This window comes from Saccopteryx bilineata, chromosome 3 (assembly GCF_036850765.1).
Source record: "Saccopteryx bilineata isolate mSacBil1 chromosome 3, mSacBil1_pri_phased_curated, whole genome shotgun sequence".
In the NCBI taxonomy this organism is placed as follows: domain Eukaryota; kingdom Metazoa; phylum Chordata; class Mammalia; order Chiroptera; family Emballonuridae; genus Saccopteryx; species Saccopteryx bilineata.
This window is the reverse complement of record NC_089492.1, coordinates 167708437-167722088: the sequence shown is the minus strand read 5'-3', so window position 1 is coordinate 167722088 and position 13652 is coordinate 167708437. Positions and strand designations below refer to the sequence as shown.

The window sequence follows — 13652 nt, the reverse complement described above, 5'->3', positions numbered from 1 at the left end:
AAATGCACCCCCATGTTTATGGCAGCATTTTTCACAATAGCAAAGATTTGGAAACAGCCCAAGTGTCCATCAGAGGACGAGTGGATTAAAAAGCTTTGGTATATATATACTATGGAATACTACTCAGCCATAAGAAATGATGACATAGGATCTTTTACAACAACATGGATGGGCCTTGATAACATTATACTGAGTGAAAGAAGTAAATCAGAAAAAACTAAGAACTATATGTTTCCATACATAGGTGGGACATAAAGATGAGACTCAGAGATATGAACAACAGTGTTGGGGTTACAGAGTGGGGGGAGGAAAGGAAGGAGTTTGGGGGAGGGAAGGGGCACAAAGATTATGGCTTTTCAGCATTTGCCATATTTCCCCCTTAATCTATAGACAGACAGCAAATATTTACGTATGGTGTTCCCACTATAAAGACTGCTGTCTTAGGGACAAATGCTTATAAACTATTTCAGCAGTTCCTGCTTCTTCAAAGACTTATATGTCAACATAGAGCTCCATGTTTTATAGGACATACTCAAGCTCACTCCATGCTCCCTGGAGCTTTAGCACAAGGGAATGCCCCCCCCATTTTTAGTATTTTTTCTTTTATTTATTTATTTTTTTGTATTTTTCTGAGTATGGGGATGGGGAGGCAATCAGACAGACTCCTGCATGTGCCTGACTGGGATCCACCTGGCATGCCTACCAGGGGGGAATGCTCTGCCCATCTGGAGTGTTGCTCTGTTACAACCGGAGCCATTCTAGCGACTGGGGCGGAGGACATGGGGCCATCCTTAGTGCCCAGGGTGGCTTTGCTCTGGTGGAGCCCTGGCTGCGGGCGGGAGAAGAGAGATGAAGAGGAAGGAGAGGGGGATGGGTGGAGAGGTAGATGGGCGCTTCTCCTGTGTGCTCTGGCCAGGAATTGAACCCGGGAATCCTGCACACCAGGCCAATAACTCCGACGAGTCTACCATATCATGCTTTTTACTTAAAAAAAAACAAACATTTCTTTTGAATGCTGATGAACAGGAGACACCAAATCTTTTTCGCCTGCAAACTACTACCTTCTTTATTAGATCTAGTTAATAACACTGTTCTGTCTTTTTTCCAAATAGCTCCAGATATATGGAAAAGATTTATATAGGCGGATGGGGATCCTCAAACCCCTCAGCGAGATCTTCTGAGAATGGCTTTTAAGATACCTAGAGGCAGAAAAAGCCCAATAGAGATCAGGGGAACTACCAGCTTTTAGGATACACCCTTAAAGGCTCCAATGCCCCAAAGGGGTCTCATAGGATGCCATCTGGGTCCTGCTTCAATAGTGGAAAGGAAGGTCATTGAGCTAAAGCCTGCCAGGCTTACACGCCTCTGCTGTGAGGAAACAGGGGCACTGGAAGGTGGGCTTCCCCCTCGCTCCTCTAAGGGAGGGTTCAGTCTCTTCCAGCCCTGCTCCAACCCTGCTTCAGCCACCTATGACCTAACCTTGCCCAGAAAGCTGGGGTTTTCCACTGAAGACTGAAGGTGCCCAGGGCTGTCGGCCCCATCTATGACACTGTGGACGAGCCTAGGGTATTTCTTCCAAGAAGCAGGTAAACTGATCTCATTTGCACAAGGGCCACTTAACTATGTTTTGCCTGAATAGTCAGGTTTTTATTCTTCCCTCAAAGATCTCTGTTGTGGGTGTTGATAGTCCTATTTTCTGCTGCTTTGCTTAATATATAGTGTTTCCTTTATCCCTCCTACCTCAATGCCCCATTCATATTTCAGGCTGGGACCTACCACTAATTTAGAGCTCTCTTTCCTCCTTTTGCCAACTTATATTATGAATTTACCTGTGCCACCCAGCTTAGTGTATCCCAAGGTTCTCTTTACCAGGCCACAGTCACAGAGCTCCAGGGAAGAGCAACCTGGTCTCAACTCTCCAGGCAGAGAAGAACAGAAGCTCCATATCCACGCATGCTGCAAATGGCTTTTTTCTGTCTACCTGAATCATTACCAGCTAGAAGCAGTGGTCATTGGGACTTGGACATGAGCTCCAAAGTATAGAATGGTGACAACAATTCCAGTGCCATGTGGACTTTTCCTGTGGGGAACTTTCCTGGACTCCTGCTTTCTGTGACAGCTCCTAACAGACTGAACTGTGGTTGGGTTGCATTTTTCAGGGATTTGGCATGGTGATGGGGCCAACTTGGACTTGGTGAACATGTTAAGGACACTACTCTTTTAGGAATTCTTGCTGTATTGGCCAAGAGTTTGCTTAAAGGCTTTTAATCACTGTAAAAAAAAAATAGAGGACTGGATGAAGAAGATGGGGCACATATACACCATGGTATACTATTCAGCTAGGAGAAATGATGACATCGGATCACTTTCAGCAGAATGGTGGAGTCTTGGTAGCATTGTGTGGGGTGAAATGGGCAAATCAGAAAAAAAACAGGAACTGCAGGATTCCATACATTGGTGGGACATAGAAGCAAGACTAAGAGGCATGGACGGAAGTGTGGTGGTTATAGGGGGTGGGGGGAGGGAAGGAGGGAGAGAGGGAAGGGGACGGGTACAAAGAGAACTGGTTGGAGGGTCACGGAAGACGATCTTTCTTCAGGTGATGGGTATGCAACAGAACTAAATGACAAGATAACCTGGAAATGTTTTCTTTGAATGTATGTACCATTTTTTATTGATGTCACCCCATTAAAAAAAATAAAAATAAATTAAATTAAATAATTAAAACAAAACAAAAAAATCATCATTCAGATTAAAACATGGAATATTACAGTATTATAACCTCAGAATAGGTTCTTATTCCCTTTCCTCCTCCAAGGCCAATTACTGTCCTAACTACTTTTGCTTCAATACTCTTAATTATATGATTATAGTTATACAATTTCTATTTTTCAACATTTTATATAAAACCAGTTACAATATACACAATTTTCAAATGCAGCAATACATATCAAACTACATAGGTGTGAAAAGTTTACACACCATTATGAAGCTAGCTTAAGAATACCTTCAGGGAAATAAACATTTAGCCAGTCCTTGCAGCCCTATAAAATATGATTAGAAATATACATTAAAATATAATTTTAAAAATCTAAACCATAATAGTAGGCAATTAAGGAGGTAGTTTCCTACACAGTTCCAACTTAATATTAGATGTACTACCTGTTTTTGCATTTTCTATAAGTAGACCTATATTCTTTTTGCTTTGGCTTTTTTAACTTAATATAGTTGTGGGTTCATCCATACTGTTGCTTTATTTTTACTTCTCTATAGTATTTTATTGTGTGTCTGCACTACAGTTTATCTATTATATAATTAAAAGACATTTGGGTAGTTTCCAAATTGGGCTTTATATATAGTGTTGCTATAAATTTTTACTACTTAACATGTACATAGGTTGAATATATTCCTAAGAGTGAAATTGATAGGGTATAGGCTTATCCATAATACCTTCCATCTTAATAGATACTGCCTGAGTTGTTTTTACTCTGATACAAAATATGTGTGTTGTGTGTATTTTCCCTACACTCCAGTTCTCCAACTCTCCAGGCACTAACTAGTTGTTTTACAATTTAATTCACTTCTTACAATAACTATCTGGATTTAATGCAGACACGATGATTAAGGGCTCAGTCCCACAAGACTGCTTGTACTTCAGATGCCAGTCACAGTATCAGCTTGCTACTTGTACCACTGACTAGATGGCTATAAATTGGGGCTCCAATAACCTCCTTCTCAATTTACTAGCATGACTCACAATACTAAGGAAATTACTTATTTTCAGTTTATTATAAAGGATAAACTCAGGAACAGCCAAATGGAAAAGATGCACAGTCAAAATGAGATCAAGGAAGAAATCTGAAGTTACTTTGAGACAAATGAAAATGAGCAAACAACAGTCTCAAACCTATGGGACACATGAAAGTAGTCCTAAAAGGGAAACTTATAACAATACAGGCCTACCTCAATAAGCAAGAAAAATCTCAAATGAACAATATAACCTTACACCTAAAGGAACTAGAAAAAGAACAAAGCCCCAAAGACAGTAGAAGGAAGGAAATAATAAAGATTAGAGCAGAGAACTTCTTGTCAAGATGGTGGCTTAAATAAATGTGGTACTCAGATTTTTCTACAACCACATCATAATTATAGCTAAACTACAGAACAACCATCATTCAGAACCACCTGAAATCTAGCTGAATAGAAGTCCTACAACTAAGGACTTAAAGAAGAAGCCACACCAAGATTAGTAGGAGGAGTGGAGATGTGGAACAGACTGGTCCCATACCCATATATAGTGAATAAAAATTGGGAAGAATATCTTGACTTTGGAAGTCTCCATTGAGGATCAAGAGGTCCCAGCCCTGGGTTCCAGTGATGAGAAGAGAAATATCTATAACCTTTAGCTGTTATAATGAGCAGGTATTGAGGCTAAGTCCCAGGCAGCTTCTCTTAAAGAGCTTACTCTGACTCACTCCCTCTAAACTCCAGTGCTGGGACAGAAGCTCAAAAGACTGTAAGGGACATATGGGAAAGAACTTAATTGTCTGGCATCAAGATGAGAGCTAAAGAGGAGCTTTCTGTCAGACAAAAGTGCTTGCAGAGGCCATTATACCTTTGATTAGCCTTCCCTGCAGAGAACCAGGAGGCTGTGCCATATCTGTGTCTTCATCAGCCTGACTAACACTATTTACCCTGCCCTGGTGATTGCCTGAGACCCTGCCTCACCAAACTTGAGGGCCCACCCATGCTGTTTTAGTGGCTTTTCTATGCAAATTGTTTGTCCTAGCTTGCACTTCAGACTTTCCTAAAATTTCTCAAATGAGCAGCATCTAGCCTCAGTGTACCCCAAACCTCTTGCTAAGTGACTACAGGCCAAGCACTCACAGAAGCCAGCCATGGTTTGCAGAAAGGCCTCTTCTGGGCACCTCCAAGCCCACCACAAGTAGGAGCCATCTGGAGTCCACTTTATAGCTCAAGTTGAGTAGCCCTGTGCAGAACCCAGGCTGCAGCTGACCTTGGCCTGCACTTCTTAGGAGGCCTCAGAGCCAGTGCACCTGGTGGACAGCTTGAGACCACATCAAAGCATCACCCAAACACCTCCACAGTGACACACCCAAGGGCAGATTTAAGAGGCACAGAGTCCTGCTGAAGTAAGGTCTGTTTATGGGATGGGCCCCTGCCGAACTGACCCTCCATGGCAGTTGGTGGTAACAGCCAGTCCTTGCAGCTGACTTGCCTTGAGGTAAATCTCTCCCATTGATGTGCCAACAACAATCAAGTCTCTACTACAACAGGAGGATGTACACAACTCAAAGAGGGGGTGCACCATGAGTGCCCAGCTGAGGTGAATGGAGAATCTGTGGCCACTGGACCCTATAGGACACCTACTACATTAGACTACTTTCCTAATCTCAGGAAACATAGCAGCTCTACATAATATATGGAGACAAACACAAGGAGGCTGCCAAAATAAAGAGGCAAAGAAATATGTCCCAAATGAAAGAACATAACAATCCTCCAGAAAAAGAACTAAACAAATTGGAGACAAGCAATCTACCAGATGCAGAGTTCAAAACACTGGTTATAAGAATGCTCAATGAACTTAAGGAAAGAGTAGTTGAACTTAGAACTTTAACAGCATAAAAAAAGACACATAATCCATTAAAAAGATTCAGAAATGAGGATATAATAACTGACATGAAGAACTATTTACAAGGAATTAACAGTATAATAGATGAAGATGAGAATCAAATCAGCAATTTGGAATATAAGAAAGCAAAAAACACCCAATTAGAGCCGCAAAATGAAAAAAGAGTCCAAATAAATGAACATAGTGTAAGAAGTCTCTGGGGCAACTTCATGCATACCAACATTCACATCATGGGGTTATCAGAAGGAGAAGAGAGAAAAAATTGAAAACCTGTATGAAAATATAATGATAGAAAAATTTTCTGACCTGGCAAAGAAAATAGACATACAAGTCCAAGAAGCATAGAGAATGATGAACTCAAAGAGGCCCACGCCATGACACATCATAAAAATGCACAAGGTTAAAGACAAAGAATCTTAAAAGCAGTAAGAGAAAAGCAGTTAACCTACAAGGGAGCTCCCATAATACTGTCAGCTGATATCTCTACAGAAACTTTGCAGGCCAGAGGAATTGGCAAGAAATATTGAAAGTGATGAAAAGCAACCAATATTATTCTACCCAGTAAAGTTATCATTTAGAGTTGAAAGACATATAAAGAGCTTCCCAGACAAGAAAATGCTAAAGAAGTTCATCACCACCAAACAGTATTATGTGAAATGTTGTTAGAGTCTTATTTAAGGAGGAGGGGCAGGAGAGGGAAGAGGAGAAAAAACATAACCAATAAAATGGCAATAAATACTTATCTATCAACAAATGAATCTAAAAAAAACCCCCCAAAATAAATGAAGACGCAGAAGAGAAACAGACTCAGATATCGAGAACATTTTGATGATTGTCAGATGGTAGGAAGTTTGGGGGGATGGATGAAAAACGTGAAGGCATTCAGAAGTACAGATTTGTTGCTATAGAATAGTTAGGAGGATGTACAGTATAGAAAATATAGTCAATATTCTAATAACTATGTATAGTGTCAGTGGGTATGAGATTTATCAGGATGATCACTTAGTTATATAATGTCTAATCACTGGGGTGTACACCTGAAACTAATATAATATTGTATATCAACTATAATTTAAAAATATTTAAATAAAAAAAGATTAGAGCAGAAACAAATGAAATAGAAAACAATACAGAAGGTCAATGAAATCAATAGCTAGTTCTCTGAAAAGATAAACAAAATTGACAAACCACTGACAAGATTCATCAAGAAAAAGAGAAAGAGCCCAAATAAAATCAGAAATGAAAGAGAAGAGAAGTAGCATCTGGTACCACAGAAATACAAATGATTGTAAGAAAATATTACAAACAACTATATGTCAACAAATTGGACTACCTGGATAAAATGGATAAACTCCCACAAACATACAATCTTCCAAAACTTAATTGGAAGAATCAGAAAATCTCAGCAGACTGATTACTTGAAAAACTATAAGAAATTAAAGCAAAATATCAAAGAAGATACAAATAAATGGAAGTATTTACTGTGTTCATGAATAGGAAGAAGTAATATTATTAAAATGTTTATACTACCCAAAACAATCTATGTATTCAACACAATCCCTGTCAAAATATCAATGGTGTATCTCACAGAACTAGAACAAATATTCCAAATATTTATGGAAGCACAAAAAACCCTGACTTGCCACAGCAATATTGAAAAAGAAGAACAAAGTTAGGGGTATCATGCTACCCAGTATCAAACATTACTAAAAAGCCATAGTAATCAAATAACATGATACTGGCATTAAAACAGACATTTGGATAAATGGGAGTGAATAGAGAGCCCAGAAGTAAAGCCATGTCTATATGGTCAATTTTTATTTATTTATTTATTTTTATTTACAGAGACAGAGAGAGGGATAAATAGGGACAGACAGACAGGAACGGAGAGATGAGAAGCATCAATCATCAGTTTTTCATTGCGACACCTTAGTTGTTCATTGATTGCTTTATCATATGTGCCTTGACTGTGGGCTTTCAGCAGACCTTGCTCTAGCCAGCGACCTTGGGTCCAAGCTGGTGAGATTTGCTCAAATTAGATGAGCCTGCGCTCAAACTGGCAACCTCAGGGTCTCGAACCTGCGTTCTCCACATCCCAGTCTGACGCTCTATCATTGCACCACAGCCTGGTCAGGCTATATGGTCAATTAATATTTAACAAAGGAGACAAGAATATACAACAGAGTAGGTAGTCTCTTAAATAAATGGTGTTGGGAAAATAGGATAGATTTATGCAAAAAAAAAAAAAGATAGTTGACCACCTTCTTACAGCTTATATCAGAATAAATTCAAAATGGATTAAAGACTTAAATATAAGATGCAAAACCATAAAAATTCTAGAAGAAAGTACAAACAGTAAAATCTCTGACATTTCCCTGGGCAATATATTTTCTGATGTATCTTCTTGAGCAAGGGAAACAAAACAAAACAAAAAAATGGAATTATATTAAACTAAAAAGATTTACACAGCAAAGGAAACCATCAGAAAATGAAGACAGCCTACTAAATGGGAGAATATATTTGTTAATGATATATCTGATAAGGGGTTAACGGACCGAGTCACAGCTTGTATCTTAAAAAATTCATATGTTGGTCTGTTTGTATTTCAAGGAACCACTGTACTTGTCTTTGGGTGGTTTTTTTTGTTTTTGTTTTTTTTTTTGTATTTTTCTGAAGCTGGAAACGGGGAGAGACAGACAGACTCCCGCATGCCCTCGACCGGGATCCACCCGGCACGCCCACCAGGGGGCGATGCTCTGTTGCGACCAGAACCACTCTAGCGCCTGGGGCAGAGGCCGAGGAGCCATCCCCAGCGCCCGGGCCATCTTTGCTCCAGTGGAGCCTCGGCTGCAGGAGGGGAAGAGAGAGACAGAGAGGAAGGAGGGGGAAGGGGTGGAGAAGCAGATGGGCGCTTCTCCTGTGTGCCCTGGCCGGAAATCGAACCCAGGACTTCTGCACACCAGGCCAACGCTCTACCACTGAGCCAACCGTCCAGGGCCTTTTCGGGTGTTTTGAAGCAATAGTCCAGACAATGTTTGCCTCAATAATGTTTGTCAAGGTGGCTAGCCATAAAAATCTCAGTATAACATTCATCTAAAGGGAACTCCCAATGAAGGCTACTGATGTTTTCCCTTTTTAAAATTTTTTCCATTGATTTGAGAGAGATAGAGATAGAGATAGAGATAGATAGAGATAGAGATAGAGATAGAGATAGAGATAGAGATAGAGATTGAGAGAGAGAGAAAAGCATCAACTCATTGTTCCATTTATTGTGTGTGTACTCATTGATTTTTTTACATACATGCCCTGACTGGGAATCGAACCTGCAACCTCAGTGCACTGAGATGACATGATTTATGTACTGACCCACCTGGCCAAGTCCAAGGGCTACTGATTTTGCCATTCTCACCCACCTTATCATATTTTGATCCAGCCAGCTCAGTCTTCTTTCTCTTATGCTTATTCTTTTTGGGTGTGGTCTAAGACTTCCTCCTTTTCTTAGCATCATCACAAAGTCTCAATATAAGATGAAGAGTGGACTCCTTCTGAATGTTGTAAAGTATGTCTCTCTTCCAGTTGCTTGCCAGTAAAGATCAGTTTTTGCTTAGCAGGAGAAATTCTTTCCTTAGCCTGGATCTTGACTTTACATTTTCTATTGTGTCCAAGGGTTAAGCCTCATGAGTGTGGGTCTTCCCTGTCAGTGTTTTCAAGAAAATCCGCATCTTGGTGACAGATTAACCGCCATGTCTCCCTAGTTTTGATATTTAATATAGGTACTCAGTTATAGCTATAAACTAATTACAGCTATAAAGTTTTCTCTAAGTACTGATTTCACTGTATCCTATAAGTATGTTGTGTTTTCCTTTTAATATTTCTCAAGTAATTTCTAACTTCCCTTGTGATTTATCTTTTGTCCCATTGGTTGTGTAGGAGTGCATTATATTCTCACTCCTATATTTGTGAATTTCCTAAATACCCATATGGTTGATTTATAGTGTTCAAGTACTATATTTCCTTGCTGATCTGTATGTTTGTTCTTTTCATTATTGAAACTGGGGTTAAGGAGCTATCTCACTATGCTTTTTGTGTGTGTGTATGTGACAGAGACAGAGAAAGGAATAGATAGGGACAGACAGGAAGAGAGGGAGATGAGAAACATCAATTCTTTGTTGTCACTCGTTAGTTGTTCATTGATTGCTTTTTCATATGTGCCTTGACCAGGGGGCTACAGTAGAGTGAGTGACCCCTTGCTCAAGCCAGCAACCTTGGGCTCAAGCTAGTGACTTTGGACTTCAAGCCAGTAACCTTTGGGCTCAAGCCAGCTACCATGGGATTGTGTCTGTGATCCCACACTCAAGCCAGCAACCCTTGCTCAAGCTGGTAAGCCTTGGGGTTTTGAACGTGGGTCCTCTGTGTCTCAGTCTGATGCTCTATCCACTGTATGAGCCTGGTCAGGCTCACTGTTGTTGAATTACCTAATTTTTCCAGTTTTTGGTTTATGTATTTTGGGTTTATGTTGTTAGGTACATATGTACTTATGACTTTATCTTTTTTTGATGTATTGACCTCCTTTTGCCTTACAAAATGTCTTTTTTGTCTCTGTAACATTTAAGTCCATTTTGTCTGATAGTAAGATAGTCACTCCAGCTCTCTTTTGCTTACTATTTGCATGGTTTAACTTTAACTACTTTATTATTTTCAACTTATTTGTTTATAGAATCTAGAATGTGTTTTCCTGATTGTGCCTTTTTTATCATTCATTCCGATAATCTCTGCATTTTGATTGGAATGTTTAATTTACTTTTATTATAATTACTAGTAAGAGAGTACTTACGCCCACCATTTTGTTCTTTATTGTCTATGTGTCTTGTCTTTTTGTTCATGTATCTCTCCATTTGTGCCTTCTTTTGTGTTAAATAGGTATTTTCTAGTATTTTAATCATCTTGTTTTCCTACAGTAATGTTTGAATTATTTTCTTAGTGATTACCTGAGAATTACAATTGACACCTTAACTTAATAGCTTGAATTAATACCGATGTATTTAAAATAGTATACAAAGACTGTGTTCAAGTATATCTTTATCCCTTCTCTTTTGTGCTATTATTGTCATATAAATTACATGTTTATATGTTTTAAGCCCATTGACATAGTATTATAAGTATTGCTTTATATGACTGTGTTTTAAGTCAGATAGGAAAAAAATTACAAGCAAAAATATATTTATACTATCTTTTATAATTACCTATGCAGTTGCTTTTACTGTTATTCTTTATTTTTTCTTTTTTATTTGAGTCTAGAGTTCTTTTATTTTGGCCTGAAATACTCCCTTTGGTATTTCTGTAGAGATTTTCTGCTAGTGATAAATTTACCTGTTTTTGTTTATCTAGGAATATCTTAATTTCTTTTTTATTTTTGAAGGATGGTTTTGCTGGGTATAGAATTATGTAGCAACAGTTGCTTTTCTTTAAGCACTTCGGATATGTCAACCCCACAACTTTCTGGACTCCATGATTTCTGATGAGAAATCAGCAGTTAATATTATTGAGGATCTCTTGTATGTGATTAGTCACTTGTCTCTTGTCGTTTTCAAGCTTTTCTGTTTTTTGACAGTTTAATTATGACATGTATAGATGTGGTTATTTATTATCTTTGGAGTTTTTTTAACTTCTTGGATATGTAGATTAATGTTTTCATCAAATTTGGGAGGTTTTCAGTCATTATTTTTTCAAATATTTCTTCTGTCCTCTGTCTCTCTGCTCACATTCTGGAATTCCCATTATGTGTATGCTGGCATATTTAATGGTGTCCTACAAGTCTTTAAGGCTCTGTTCAATTTTCTTTATTCTTCTTTCTATTCTGCTGACTGGATAATAGAAATTGGACTATTCTCAGTTTCATGGATTCTGTCTTCTACCTGCTCAGATTTTTTTTATTTTTTTTATTTTTCTGAAGTTGGAAACAGGGAAGCAGTCAAACAGACTCCCACATGCGCCAGACCGGGATCCACCCAGCATGCCCACCAGGGGGTGATGCTCTGCCCATCTAGGGCATTGCTCTGCTGCAACCAGAGCCATTCTAGTGCCTGAGACAGAGGCCATAGAGCTATCCCCAGTGCCCGGGCCAACTTTGCTCCAATGGAGCCTTGGCTGTGGGAGGGGAAGAGAGAGACAGAAAGGAAGGAGAGGGGGAGGGGTGGAGAAGCAGATGGGCACTTCTCATATGTTCCCTGGCCGGGAATCGAACCCAGTACTCCTGCATGCCAGGCCAACGCTCTACCACTGAACCAACCAGCCAGGGCTTCTACCTGCTCAAATTTGATGTTGATATCCTCTAGTGAATTTTTCATTTCAGTTATTACACTTTTCAACTCCAGGATTTCTATTTGATTCTTTTTAAAATAATTTCTATCCCTTTACTGCTGTTCCATTTGATTAGACATTGTCTCTTTATACTTTCATATATTCCTTAGACACAATTTTCTTTAGGTCTTTGGACATATTTAAAATAGCTGATTTAAAGTCTCTGTCTAGGAAGTCCAATGACTAGGCTTCCTTATGAATAGTTTCTATTGACTGTCCCTTCTATTCCCCCAAGTATGGACAATAATTTCTTGTTTCTTTACATGTCTCTTTTTTTTTTTCTTATAACCAGAAGATTAAAAATAATATAATGTGAACTCTGTGAATCAGACTCTCTCCTCTCTTCAGGGTTTGTTGTTGTTTCTGCTTGTCAGAGTTGTTATTGTTTGGTTAGTGACTTTTCTAAACTAATTCTTAAAGTTTGTATTCTTTGAGTGCCACTGAAGTCTCTATCTGATTAGTTGTTTAGCTGATGTTTGAACAGTGAGATTTCCTTAAAAACTTGAACCAAAAAAATCTCCCAGACTTCACCAAAGGACTGTAAGTTTGTATACAGGCATGCTTTTCACATTAGCTAGATGGTTGACAGCTTAGCCTTAGCCTTCAATTCTTGCTTGTGCAGGCCCTCAAGATCTGTCAGAGGTAAGAGCTTAGGGCCTTTTCAGGTCTTTACTATGCTTATTCACAGCCCTGTGCATGCACATGGCTTTCTGTATTTCCAGGACTATGACAGACCTTTTCATTTTCATGGACATCTCATTTTTAAGCTGTACTCCCAAAGTTTTCATTTAGTTTATCATTTGCCACAACTGTTAATCATTGCCTCAGGTAGCTGAAAATTTAAAAACACTTGCGTATAATTGTTTTTGAAAAATGCTACTCCCTACCCCACACACCAAGGAGAAAGCTTTTTGGATTGGGTGAGCTCTGAGACAGGTCAATAACAAACTGCCTTGTAAGTGATGTCTTCCAGAAAACCACTAGACAGGTTAAATGACAACATTTTGAAAATAAAACTTTGAAAGAACCTCCAGTTCTGTTCTTCTCTGCCTAGTGGCTGCCAGATTGGACCAGGGATGTGGGCTGTTATTTCGTAAGGGTAACATAGAGTTGGAGAGGGGGGGATGAAATAAGGAAAAGTTAAGACCCCACAAAGCTTGCTGTTCTTATAAATATTCAGCCACTGACAAAAAATCTCTAGCCCTGGCTAGGTAGCTCAGTTGATTAGAGTGTCATTCCAGTATGCCAAGATTGCAGGTTCAATCCCAGATTTGATTCCCAGTCATGGCAAACAGGAGAGGTGACCATCTGCTGCTTCACCCTTCTCTGTCCTCTATATCTTTCTTTCTCTCTCCTTCTCTCTCATGCCCTCCAATATCCATGGCTCAATTGATTCAAGTGAGTTGGCCCTGAATGCTGAGGATGGCTCCCTGGCCTCCACCTAAGATTCTAAAAATAGCTTGGTTTCCAAGCAATTGAACAACATCTTAGATGGGCAGAGCATCACCCTGAAGGGAGCTTGCCAAGTGGATCCTAGTCTGGGAACTTGTGGGAGTCTGTCTCTCTGCCTCCCCTGCTCTCAAATAAAAAAGAATTCAGCGAATGAATGCGTGAATAAATGGAACAACAACAAATCAAT

General features: G+C 39.2%; 1 pseudogene; it reads right to left on the bottom strand.

Annotated features, from left to right (window-relative positions):
• Positions 1-5164: 5164 nt before the first annotated feature.
• Positions 5165-9375, bottom strand: LOC136329927 (ubiquitin-ribosomal protein eS31 fusion protein-like; annotated as a pseudogene).
• Positions 9376-13652: the final 4277 nt, after the last annotated feature.